The sequence below is a fragment of the Mus musculus genome, chromosome 2 (assembly GCF_000001635.26).
Source record: "Mus musculus strain C57BL/6J chromosome 2, GRCm38.p6 C57BL/6J".
NCBI lineage: Eukaryota > Metazoa > Chordata > Mammalia > Rodentia > Muridae > Mus > Mus musculus.
In genome coordinates, this window is record NC_000068.7 from 171713963 (window position 1) to 171727505 (window position 13543).

Here is a 13543-nt window from a genome sequence, read left to right on the forward strand (position 1 = left end):
TGAAGAAAAACAAATATACTTACTGAGCCCACTATAGATGATCACTATCCTGAAATTGCATCCCAGTGTTGAAGACCCGATTGTTCATTTCTGTACGGTTCAGTTCTTGAGTCAGCCAAGCAAACACCAGTCTTCTGGCTTATTATAAATTCAGAAATTTTGACCTACTAAATTTAGTTAAAATAAGACCACCAGATAGTTTTTCAACAGTGGCTCAATGTGACCTGCTGTGTTTTGTCTCACTTATAAACCGAAACATCGATAACTCTCATTTCATGGTGTTCTTCAGAGATACAGAAAACAGTGTAAAATGTGGACAGCTCTTTGTGAAGTATCTAGAACATTCTTAGTTCAAATACATGGACTAATTACCTATGTGGAGTGGTTTTATTGGTATTGTTAATTTAAAGCTGACATAAGAATGTTTGAAAGGCCTCCACACTTTCTCAGTTGTGTGCCCTGTGTTAACACAGTATGCAAGAGACAGTGACTGCCACCCTGGCGTGGGTGGACAGAAGCTGCCAAGGGGGAAATCAACTAAAATCCCTACCCAGATATAAAACCTAAGAACCATAGATGTGGGAAGCCACATACGCCATTACAAGGTGGCACTGGCTACCGCTGGCCACCACCCATAAGTTTGGATAAACAACCAGTGTGCGCATGTGCAGTAGAATTTTTTGCCAAGTCACTGCCTGGCCCGAGGCATGCAAACAAGGTACTGAAAGCATAACCAATCGGGTGTAGACATGCCTCTCCTAGGCCTATATAAGCAGCGCCAGTTCTGGGGCTCAGGGTCTTTTCGCCTCTGCAATCAAGCTCTCCCAATAAACGTGTGAAGAAGGATCCTGTTGTGGCGTCTTTCTTGCTGGCGAGTCAGGCGCTCACACATAGCAATGACCAAAGCACTGGAACATCCCTTATGGTACAACACTGGTGCTTAAAACTTAGGAATAACAAACAGCTGTCTAAACCGTCCTCCAGCCCTGAGCAATAGGAGGGAATCCCTGCCTGGTACTGTGACCTACCCAACTACTTGGAGGTGAGATCATGGACCCTAGAAGAAGACCTGCTGTCATCATTCCCTAAGCCCTCGTGATTCCTGCCTGCATTCTAAATGTTTATCTTTATGCCTATAGGTAAGTAGAGCTCTCACCCCTCATCAAGGAAGCGTCTTTTCCTATCAGACGGAGACCATTACAGAAAGCCACAGAGAGCCAATAGTGACCATAGGATGGCTAGCCTCAGCTGACACATCTATAACCCAAACCCTACACCCTAGGCACATCTCACCACAGGGGATAGAAAGACGGGAAGAGCCAAAGGCACGAGGTCTTAAGAGGCAGGCATAACTGTTGTGAGATAGTGTGTCTCTGGGATCCACAGGGAAGCTGCACCTGTTGTGTTTTATAAAAAGATAAAGGAGAGAAGGAAAATCTCTGGTGGAGGTGCAGTAAGGTGTGGAGGAAGGGGTTGCCTCAGCAGGCTTATGCCGGGGCATCCTTCCCCCTGAGGGAACAGTCACAGGGTGAAAGAGTTTATTTAGGACTTGGGGAGGGGAGTTAAGAGGGTAGTAGAGACAGAGGAAGGCAGAGGACGGGAGAGGGAGAGGGAGAGGGAGAGGGAGGGGGAGGGGGAGGAGGAGGGGGAGAGGGGGAGGGGAGGGGGAGAGGAGGGGGAGAGGAGGGGGAGGGGGAGAGAAGGGGAAGGGGAGAGAAGGGGAAGGGGCGAGAGAACAAAGCAGGAGCAGAAAGGCAAGAGCAAGAGAGAGAGGTCTGGGAAGCAGCCTCTTTTATAGTGAGTCAGGCACACCTGGCTGTTGCCAGGTAACTGTGGGGCAGAGCTTAAACAAAATGCTAACAGCACCCACAAGACCCTAACAATATGGCTACCTACAAGAGACCTGAATAGTGACAAGCACCGTGGCCACCACAGTGTGGATGGGGAAAACCCGCACAAGGCTGTGCTGTAGATAAAGAGCTGTAGGCAATTAGTGGTTAGAGGGAAAGTCATCTTCTCCACGGATAAAGGAAGACGTAACAGGGAGAGGGTGAGAGGAAATGGCCTAATTACAGTACTCATACAGAAATCCCAGAAAAATAATACTAGAATGTAAAGAATGTTAGCAGCCCGAAGGCTTTCTCTGCCTCAACAGACTGTGGAGAAGAAGGCTTGAAGTTTCTAATAATTTTATTTTATGGCCAGGTACATCTGTTAACGAAGCCTGCAGAGTACTCAGTGCGGGGCTAGTTTTCTATAACTATAATGTGGTATTACTATTACTATGTTTTTATTACTATGTTAAGATTATTAGTATTACTATGATAAATTCTTATATTTTAGGGGGTATCTTGGACTCCCCTGACCAAATAAAATGGAGGTATCCAATGCCAGGTACTGGGATATACATTAAATAGTCTATGGCTCTTATGTGGATCGTTGTCAGGAAAAGAAGCGTAACTTCCATATATATATATATATATATATATATATATATATATATATATATATATATATGATATAGCGATATAGAGATATTTATTGATCTGTACTCATCACCCTTCATCCCTTTCTTTCTGTATTGACCTCCCCCCCCCATTACCAACCTCTCCCTGCTTTCCCTGTTTCTCTTCATATCACCTGCTATTCCCTTCTTTATCTGCCTCTTCATGGTCCTGTTTCACATTTCTAGTTTCTGCAATGAATCCGTATTTTATACTCATGCCTGAGGAATCCGAGGTAGGAATCACAGATGGGAGAGAACACACAAACACAGCACAGTGTTTGTTTTTCTGGGTCTGAATTTTGTTACTCAATATTATCTCTTCTCCTTTTATCCACATACCTGCCAAGTTCACGATTTAATTTTTCTTCACAACTGAGTAGTATTCTGTTACGCAAATATACCTCAGTTTCATTATACATCCGTCAGATGAAGGACATCAGGTTATTCCGTGGTGAGTGCCGGTGCGCCTCTCACCTTCTCCTTTCTATTCAGGTCATGATCCCAGCCCAAGGAATCCTGCCGCCCACAATAAGCGGCTCTTCCTGCCTCCATTAGCCTAATCAAAATAATTTGTCAGAAGCATCCTCAGAGGCCTGTCTCCCAGGTGTGTCTAAATCTCATCAAGCCGGCAACTGAGATTAACATCAGACCTGTACAAGCTGATGTGGGCTTCACACTAGAGGAGGTGTGGATACCGGGGATAACCTTGGAGGTTAGACACCAGAGTCTAAAATAAAGGATGAATGAATGGATCCTAGGATGGGGAACAACGCAATTGTCCTTCCATGGTTTCTGTCACACCACTAGCCTGAAATCCACATCAATTGCTCTCACTTCCAGGAAGCTTCTTTAGCCAGATACATTTTTATTTGTTTTTATTTAATGTTTCTCTGTACTGATCTATGTGCACCATGTGTGCGCCTGGTTCCTACCCACACAGTCCAGCAGAGGCTGTCGGATCCCTTGGAACTGGGGTTTTTAAATGGCTGTGAGTTGCAGTGAGTACTAGGAATGCAACCCAGGTCGTCCTGAGAGCAGCCTGTGCTCTCTCGGCTGATGTCATTCTCACCTCACTGACTTAGCAGGCATCCTGTCACTCAGCTTTCACCTCACAGATGCCAGGTCTTGTCACCTTGATGGCAAGCACTGCATTAAATTGTTTCTTAAATACAAATTTTATTAATTGAGAATTTTTATGCTATTCATCCAAACCCCACACAGATCCACCCCCTAACTTCATGTCTTCTTTTAAATATATAACATATATATATATATATATATATATATATATATATATATATATATCACATTTTAAATATATAACACAAATTTCACACACACACACACACACACACACACACATATATATATATATATATATAAAACACTTTATACATATAACACACATACATATACTTCACTCCCTACAGTGGACTAGGGAGGGGTTGGCTGTATTCCAGTGGATGGCCCCACACCTAGGAGTGCACAGAGGACACAAAGTTAAGTTAGTAGGATATTAAAACAAATTCATTCTCAATTATTTGAAATTTCACACATGTGCTGAAAATACAGCAGGCATTCATAATGATTGTATTTTAAATTATTAAAATATAAGTGTCATGTGAAAATGGGACTCATACTCATGAGCTTACTGATTGGCTAAGTCAGATTCTATAGAATGATGACAAAATTTTGATGTTCTCTAACCAATTTTTATATTCTCAATCTCACCAGTAATCTATAGAATCAGTCTCAGGAAATTAAATCACTATATTTTAAGACATATTTATAAATGTCCATATACAAATATATGTGTGTGTGTGTGTGTGTGTGTGTGTGTGTGTCTATCTATCTGTGCAAGAGTACACTGACATGAGAGCAGTATCCAAGGAGACCAGGCCCCTGGAGTGCAGTTACAGGTATTTCTGAGCTGTCCAGAGCGATGTGTGGAACAGAACTCAATTTCTCAGAAAAAGCAGGAAGTGGCTTTAGCTGTCGCACCTTCTCCAGATCCTAGAACACCCTGCAATGTCTGTTCTCAACATTGTAACACTCAAACCATAAGTCATGAGGTCCTACCTTACTATAGTCATCAGATTTCTTAAAACAGTGTTAGAACATCCTAATTTAGAATAATCAATTCACCATAAGAAGATGCATTTAGAGAACAACAGTATATAACAATAAAAATTTAGACTATGTATTCAAAAACTAGGCAATTAAGATACACACTGAAGTTTGTATTGTTATTCCCTGAAGCACTGAACTCTCAAAGGAATTGCCTGAACGTTATATTGTAAGTTCCCCAAAGCTCTCTATAAGAACCACAATCCACCAAGTTACAGTTTCATCGTGTCTAGTATATGCAAGATTATACAAAGGACCATCTGTACTGAACATTTGGTCATTCCCCCTTGAAGCTCGTGGCCTTGCCAATCTCTTTGCTGCAATGTTCTTCCCGTCCGCAGAGTTTGAGGCTTTCCCTCCATAAGAACTTTGCCCAGGTAACCCCATTCCCACCCTGATGCTTAACTGAGCGATCAGCCCTTGAGTTCCCACCCAAGGATGGTGTCTCTCAGCTGTGCCTGATTCTTCTTCCTTATTGCCCTAGCCCATATCATCTTCTTCTTTATTGCCCTAGCCCATATCATCTTCTTCCTTATTGCCCTAGCCCATATCATCTTCTTCCTTATTGCCCTAGCCCATATCATCTTCTTGAGCATCGTGAGACTGACTAATTTTTATGTCTATCATGTGTTTTCTTACCCCAAGTATAAGGATAAAAGCTATGGCCTCTTGCTTTGTGGTGTCTTCTGAATGCTATCTGGAGCTAGGCCTGGAACATATTAGAGGCTAAGTTTGGGTGCGTTTTTGATGAATGAATTGGAGTACTGTTTTCCATGATAGGAACTGAGCAATAATGAAAGCATCACCACCCCTGCTGAGTCAAAACGTTTCTGTTAGCAAGGCCAACTTCCCCAAGAATTCTGACTCACGTTAGCTGCTCGGTACAGGCAGAGTTGATAAGCCACTGGGCAAAGCCAGGATTCCATAAGTGGATAAAATCTAATATGAAGCATTCATATTCAACTTGATTTTCAAAATCCACAAAAGCTACAGTAGAGAGGCAGATACATGTTATTAGCGACCTCAGTTCAAGTCATTTACAACTCACAAAAACAATGGTTTGAGTGACTCAGAGTCAACTGCACTCAATACCCAATGAATCAAGGTACAGGCATTCTCTATAAAGGTACATTACTCTTTCCAAAGCTGCAAGTGATGGCAGAGATTTTGGTCATCATCTTTTAAATAATAATAATAATTATTATTATTATTATTATTATTATTTGCTTTTTAGCTTGAATTCAGCACTCCAAAATGTATCTGAGACTTTCTTTCTAAGTGAGGATGTTCCCTCAAAATTTACTTCTGCCTTTGTTCCCAGTATGGTAATTCTGCGAGCCACAAAGGCCTATATTTTCTGAAAAGAAATAATATAATAATAATAATATAACTTAGTAATAAAATATTAATGTTTTTATAAGTGTTTATTATGCTGTTAAATCAAATGAAAACCTTACATGGACAAAGTAAACGACATATCCTCTGCCAAGAAAAAAACAGAAAAAAACAGTAAACCAAATACCTGGTGATTGAACAGCAATTTCTCTACTTTCAGCCCATACAGTGTCCCCCATTTCCAAATTAACCTCTAGAAGGAAGTCTGAAGTAAAGGTAAAAAAGGGAAATGATATATTTCCTGACAGGAAGGCTTACATTATAATTCTGTAATTGCCAAAGCCCAGAAGTCACAAATTACAGCTCATAGTGGTGTTTAGCATGCGTCTCTAAACTTTTCGTTCACGTAAAAACTTAATTAATTACCCCTGAGTGACAGTGTTCTCCTTGGGAAACCATGATTAACCACTTGCATTAAAATTCTAAGCCTCTTCCACCCAACAGAAGCAACATACACGCAATTAAGTGACTACATTCCAAGCCCTCTGATCCCAGGAGTTGACATATCGTCCCAATAATTTACAGCAAATTGGTCTGGAACTTCTTTGGCTGTCACTCCCTGGCTGGCCCTTTACCTTGCCTGTCAGTGGGGAAGAGAAAGGCAGCATTCTGCAGTGTACACTTATTTTTTTAAAAAAAAATAATTTGGAACATAAAAGCCCCTAAGGTCCTATATTATATAGACAGTCCCTGCTAAACGTTTGGTGGTTGGAAGAATGTAGTCATGGAAAGCATGCCGAATAATCTAAGCTCTTCCACCACGGATTTAGTTCTGTGAATAGTTTTGAAATTTAACTAATTCCATTTCACAGTCTTAAAGCCTTCGTCTGCTCAGTGGATGGGTTTGTTAGGATATGCTGTTAGCAAAAGTGGTAGTGCTGTTACAGATGAGGTTGACCTTGGTGTTACTATTGGCTACGCATCATCCTGTGATGTAGGGAGAAGTGGGTACCATAAGAACATTGAGGTTGAAGCTTGAGGATGTAGCACCTAGATGCCAAAAATAGACCCCTAAGCCCTCCCAGTCATGCCTTGTGTAGCAGACTTCCCTTGAGTGTATGGGACTCATGGCTTGTTTCTTACTAGCAAAATGTGGAATCTACGACGCAAACTCATGTCTGTGACCATACTAAAATGGCAGTAAGTACCCTCCGGCTTGCAGACTGTATTATGAGATCTAATGGAACAAGCTGCCATATTGGGAAAGCTTGTTGAGGCTAAGAATTGAGGGTGGCATCCAGACAAAAGCCAGAAAGAATATGGAGTCTTCTACCCAGCTGTACCTGAGGAGGTGAACCCTACACACAACCTGTGAGAAACCTTGGAAATGGACACTGAGTCTTTGATTAAGATTGCAGTCCCAGCCAAGACCTTGATTGAAGCTCTGTAAGAAACTCTGACTCCTGGAATTGAACTTGTATCACCCAAACAACTGAAACTGAAATATAAATGCATGCTTCATAAAAACTACAATGCAGCAAGGCTCTTGTTAAGTAGCAATAGAAGCCTAGTGCAGACAGTGGCCTTTCACTGAGCCAGTTAAGATTGCACATGGAAAAGATCCTCCATGGTATGCTACTGTCTTAGCTTTCATTATTCTGAAGAGACACCATGACCACAGCAACTCTTATAAAGGAAAACATTTAATTGGGGCTGGCTTTCAGGTTCAGAGGTTTAGGCTACTATTGTCATGGTGGGAAGTGTGGCAGTGTCCAGGCAGACATGGTGCTGAAGAATAAGTTGAGAGTTCTACATGTTGATCTGTAAGCAGCAGGACACGGAAACCCATGCTGGACATAGGTGGAGCATATAAGACCTCAAAACCCCGGACCCTTGAGGCTCTCAGAGACTGAACCACTAACCAAAGAACATACCTGGGCTGGACCTAGGCCTCCCTGCTCATATGTGGCAGATGCGAAGCTTGGTCTTCATGTGGCTCCCAAACAACTGGAGCAGAGGCTATCCTAAAAGCTGTTGCCTATATGTACGATATGTTCTTTCAGCTGGGCTGCCTTGTCTGGCCTCAGTGTGGGGAGGATATACCTTGCCTCACAGAGACTTGAAGTGCTAGGATGAGGGATATGCAGGGGTTCCCTCTCACTCAGAAAAGAAGGGGAGGGGAGAGGGGGAGGAATATGTGTGTGTGTGTGGGGGGGGGGTGACCGAGAGGAAGGCAGTGATCAGGAGGTAAAGTGAATAAGTAAATAAGTAAATACATAAATAAATAAAAAATAAATAAATAGTTTTTTAAAAAATATCTAGACCTCAAACCCTACCTCCACAATGACACACTTTGTCCAACAAGACCACACTTACTCCAGCAAGATCACACCTCCTAATAGTGCCACTCCCTATGGCCAAGAGTTCAAACACATGAGTCTTTGGGGTCCATACCTATTCAAACCACCATAGCTACCTTTTGGCCTGTGGTATGACAAGAAGAGAGGGCTTGATTGAAGAGAAAGATACACGAAGTCAGGGAGTGGCGTTGTGGGTGAGGGAAATGGGTAGATTATCAAGAAGCAGGAAGGCACCTCTCCTTGTGCTCTGTCATGTGACTTCTATCTCGCAACAGATATGACAATATAAAACCCAAGTCATTTCAGTGCAACTTTCTCTAAGTAGCTCACTCATACTTAATAAGCAATAGTCTTGACTCAAACCTACTTAATAAAACAACCTCAGCATGTTTAATGAGATTTTATTGATGTAGTACAATGATCCCAGATTTTAGGGTTTTTAGACGGATTTAAAATATGGATTTGAGACTGTCATGATGCTGCCAATGTTCTTTTCATTCAACAGGAAACTAAAATCTCCAGTGTGACAATGGAACCATGATGTGGAGGGCAATAGTTTTGTGATGGGAGATTTAAAAAAGAAAAGAAAAAAATCTCTCCAAGCAAATAACCATTATTTAAAAATCAGCGATTTAGCCCTGTAAAACATCTACCAGTCATTTTGCTATTCTGTTCTGAAGCAGCCCAAATTTTGCCAGACATGTGGGGAGGTTTTAGGAATTGATGTAGTAAGCGTGACACTATTTGCAATGAGAAGAAAGAGTGTGAGCTCTTTGTCATCCCCAGCTCCAAACTGGATGATGACCAGCTTATCTGCTAGTGATAACTGATCCTTCAGGTGCTGCAGAAGATGCTACGGCCAACTTGAACATCGTACAAGCGGAGGGTCATCTGGTTAGTATAGTTCCATCCTACTCATGAAGAAGAGATTTCATGGATGAAGTGCATACTTATAATTTAAGTATTAACCACTGGCTTAGGTAAATAATGATGACTTCAAACTAGATCAGAGTTTAAAAAGAAGTTTATGGAAATGAACATTTTCTTATCATGACTAGTTTACCCATGTGTTGTAGACACTGCCTCTCTAATGTTCACACCCAGAGCTCACTAATCAGAAAGTCACATCTCCAATAAAGCCATAGGAATCTCCCCTTGGGAGTTTAATCTTTTTATCTGGACAGCTGGGCCTAGGAAATAGAGTGAACTTCTTGATGTTAAACCAATGTCTGAGTCACGGAAGGGACACTTAGGGTTTCTTCACTTTCATCTTCCCAGGGGTTTTGCTTTGTTTATGGCAAAGTATGCTCTATGGGACGTTTTTGTGCCCAACTTTCTACTCCAAACAAACTTTCTCTCGAAGAGTCAAGTAGTTTTTCCACCTATAATATTTCCACCCAAAAACAGCAAGAAGAGGTGGTTGCTAGTCACTGAAAGAGCTCAGCTATCTGAGAATCCAGATGCTTGTGAAGGTTGGGCTTCACTGTCAACCTAACTAGGCTTAGAGTCACCTTTCAGATACATCTCAGGACTTAACTAATGAAAGTGGCACCATGGTTCCCAGGCTGAATAGAAAGAAAGAAAGAAAGAAAGAAAGAAAGAAAGAAAGAAAGAAAGAAAGAAAGAACGAAAGGAAGGAAGGAAGGAAGGAAGGAAGGAAAGAAAGAAAGAAAGAAAGAAAGAAAGAAAGAAAGAAAGAAAGAAAGAAAGAAAGAAAGAAAGAGGGAGGGAGGGAGGGGGATGAGAGGGAGAGGGAGGGGGAGGGGAGGGGGAGAGGAGGGGGATGAGAGGGAGAGGGAGGGAAGGAGCAAAGGCTAGGGGGAAGGAGGAAGGAAGGAAGGAGGGAGGGAGGGAGGGAGGAAGGAAGGAAGGAAGGAAGGAAGGAAGGAAGGAAGGAAGGAAGGAAGGAAGGAAGGGAAAAGGAACGAAGTAAGAAGGAAGGAGGCAGGCAGGTAGGCAAGCAGGGTCAGGCAGAAGCAGGCAGGCAGACAGGCAGAAGCAGGTAGGCAGAGGCAGACAGAGGCAAGCAGGCAGGCAGGATGAGCACCATCCAAAACAGACGTATTTCTTATCTTCCTGACAGTGAACACCATGCCCAGCTGATACAGCTGATACTGCTCCCTTCACCATGCCTTCCCCAACATGATCGACTGTGTCCCCTCAAACTGTGAGCCTGAGTAATAAATCTTCTACCCCAAGACGCTTTCATCAGAGATTCTGTTACAGAAGCCAGAAAACAATTGAGTATATGAAACCCCAAACAAAAGGTTTAAACCTCCTTTTCTTTAAAGAGAAATTATAACCATCATAACCACAGAGAAACTTTTATCTCAGCTTACTTAAAGGAGACTGAAATTTTTAAAAATCGCAAACATTCTTGTATACAATTCAAGTGTATTATTGTGTCCCCTTACCTTCTAAATTACCTCTAACCCATGGTCCACCCCCAAACCCAGTGTGTCCCTTCCGCAGAGAAAGAAGGACATTCTTGGAGGGGAGAAAACCATTAAGACCCTGGCCAAGTTGCAGGATGAAAAGGGCCAGCGTTCTCATGCATTTGAGAATGGAATCTGAAAAGGATTCTTCAGAGGCTCTTTTCTGAGTCGACAACTTAGGATATTGTAGACGTCATTTCTGCCCAAGCATGAAGGTTCTTACCAGTAACAGGAAGGGCAAGTCTCATTTTCTATCTCTGCTTTGCTAGTCAGTTCTGCTAATCCCACTTACTAAAGCTGGGTGCTCCCCCGGGCTGCTCACTAAAGGTGCAGAATCTCGGGAGACAAGGTCCTTCTACCTGCATTTTTAACAAGGCAATCTCTGATACATACCCAGACTTGATAACCTCTGCCCTAAGCATAATTGAGTCTGTCATTCATTCCTCTATGGACTATTTTCTGAGTCCACGGTGTGAGTTGAACTGTGCTCAGCACTAAGGTTGACACAAATATATAAAAATCTCCTCCTGGGCACCACAGAAATGTCTGCTGGGTTCAGTTATCAAATATATCACCTCTCAGTGGTATTCTCTGTCTCTCTCCCTCTGTCTGTCTCTTGTCTCTGTCTCTCTCTGTCTCTTTTCTCTCTGTTTCTTGTCTCTCTGTCTCTTGTCTCTCTCTCTGTGTCTCTCTCCCTGTTTCCTGTCTCTCTTTGCCTCCCTGTCTCGCTGTATCTTTCCCTCTGTCTCTCTGTCTCCCTCTATATGTGTGTGTGCACCAAAACACACGTTATATTATAACTTGATAACAAGTCATGACTCCTAGAGAGGGCAGAAATTTACTATGGCAACGCCATACTTATAGACCTGATGCTGGAAACGTAGTGGGTATCAGAGACTCCCGGAAGGATGGACCCAAATGCTCTGAACTCTCCTGCATCCCAGTCTTTCTCTAAGCGTCAGCCTGTTCCTCTCCTCTGCCCTAACAAAGCAAGGCAGCTGGGAGTCTTCCCAAACTTGCTTCACCTCCTCACCTACTGACCTCTCAAGCGTCAAAGCCCAATAGACTGAGTTTCTTTCTCTTTCTTTCTTTCTTTCTTTCTTTCTTTCTTTCTTTCTTTCTTTCTTTCTTTCTTTCTTTCTTTCTTTCCTTCTTTCCTTCTTTCTTTCTCTCTCTTTCTTTCTTTCCTTCTGTCTCTCTCTCTCTTTCTTTCTTTCTTTCCTTCTGTCTCTCTTTCTTTCTTTCTTTTCTTTTTTTGATATTATACAAAAAATATTTTTCGTTTAAGCAATGCTTTTTTATATGCATAATATATTTTATAATGTACACAGACATTAAGAATTAAAGGAGAAGAGAACAGAACATTTGGCTAATTTTTTTTCTTTTCCAGCTTTTTAATATATATTTTATTAGCTATTTTCTTTATTTACATTTCAAACGTCATCCCCTTTCCTAGTTTCCCCTCCAAAAATCCCCTATCCCTTCCCCCCTACCCCTTCTCCCCAACCCGCCCACTCCCATTCCTGGCCCTGGCATTCCCCTATACTGGGGCATAGAACCTTCACAGGACCTAGGGCTTCTCCTCTCATTGAGGACTAAGCCATCCTCTGCTACATATGCAGCTAGAGCCACAAGTGCCACCATGTGTTGATTTGTGGTTTAGTCCCAGGGAGCTCTGGGGGTACTGGTTAGTTCATATTGATGTTCCTCCTATGGGGCTGCAACCCCCTTCAGCTCCTTGGGTCCTTTCTCTAGCTCCTTCATTGGGGACCCTGTGCTCTGTCCAATGGATGACTGTGAGCATCCACTGGCAGAGCCTCTCGGGAGACAGCTATATCAGGATCCTGTCATCAAGCTCTTATTGGCATCTGCCATATTTTCTGGGTTTGGTGGTTGTTTATTCATGCCACAAGGCTGCTGCATGTTCTATGCCCTCAGCCTGACATAGACTTTGTATAATAGCAACTTTCTCCGTCAATTATCACGAAGACCCCATAGTAGCTCCTAAGAGATGACTTCTGAGGTAACAATTCCATGGTGTGCACTTCATAGCATGAGGCTCACAGGACACTTGCATACTTAATAACAGTCTCTCCTTAGTCAACCATGCTCTACCCCATTACCCCTGCACTGCACAGCACTTCCTGCAATCTGGAGGAATACTGTGTGTCTGTAAGTTTACCTTTACAACATCTGTCTTCTCCCACTAGAAGGTGAGCTCCTTGCAGAGGTGGGTCGGGGTTTGCTTCTGCAGTCTCAGGAAAATGGGTTTTACATAAGCAAGAACTTTATAAGCTATCTGATAGAGTTCAAGTTTGAAATTTGTCATAACAAGAATATTACAGCACAAAGTGCCAGTGATACAAGGAAGAACATTTAAAAACATATTTTTCACTCACGTGCCCTGCTATGATCTCACTGGCTCCTCGGAAATGGAGCCCCTCTTCCCATCTGCAGTTAGAGCCTAGGCAGTCAGCAGCAATCTGGAATGAACACACACACAACCTTTAGTCCTTTAGACAAGTTACTCTTTTTTTTCCCCAAACTCTCAAATCATGGAAAATATTTTATGCAATCACCTAGACAAAGATGCTTATGCCTGAACATGGTAGCAGGCTACACAGCTAGGTGAAAGACATAGAAATATTGTATAGATAGGGCAGAGCAGCATTTCCAGAAATTTACTGTGGTAACAGAACAAGAGAGAGGACATATTTACCATGTTAGTCTTCTCCCTGTGTTGGACAAGGCTCTTCTGGAGGGTGAGATGATTCCCTAAC

At 42.4% G+C, this 13543-nt stretch overlaps 1 long non-coding RNA gene across 2 annotated transcripts in view; it reads right to left on the reverse strand.

The window, feature by feature from the left end:
• The window catches only part of Gm35529, a 31423-nt gene extending 18185 nt beyond the window's left edge, over positions 1 to 13238 (reverse strand). The window contains exon 1 of one of the 2 annotated variants that reach the window (XR_867054.1): positions 13163 to 13238. This is a non-coding gene — a long non-coding RNA (predicted gene, 35529). Of the gene's footprint in view, positions 1 to 23; positions 627 to 13162 lie in introns of those variants that run through there. The other variant, XR_375337.2, reaches the window with a different exon arrangement.
• Positions 13239 to 13543: the final 305 nt, after the last annotated feature.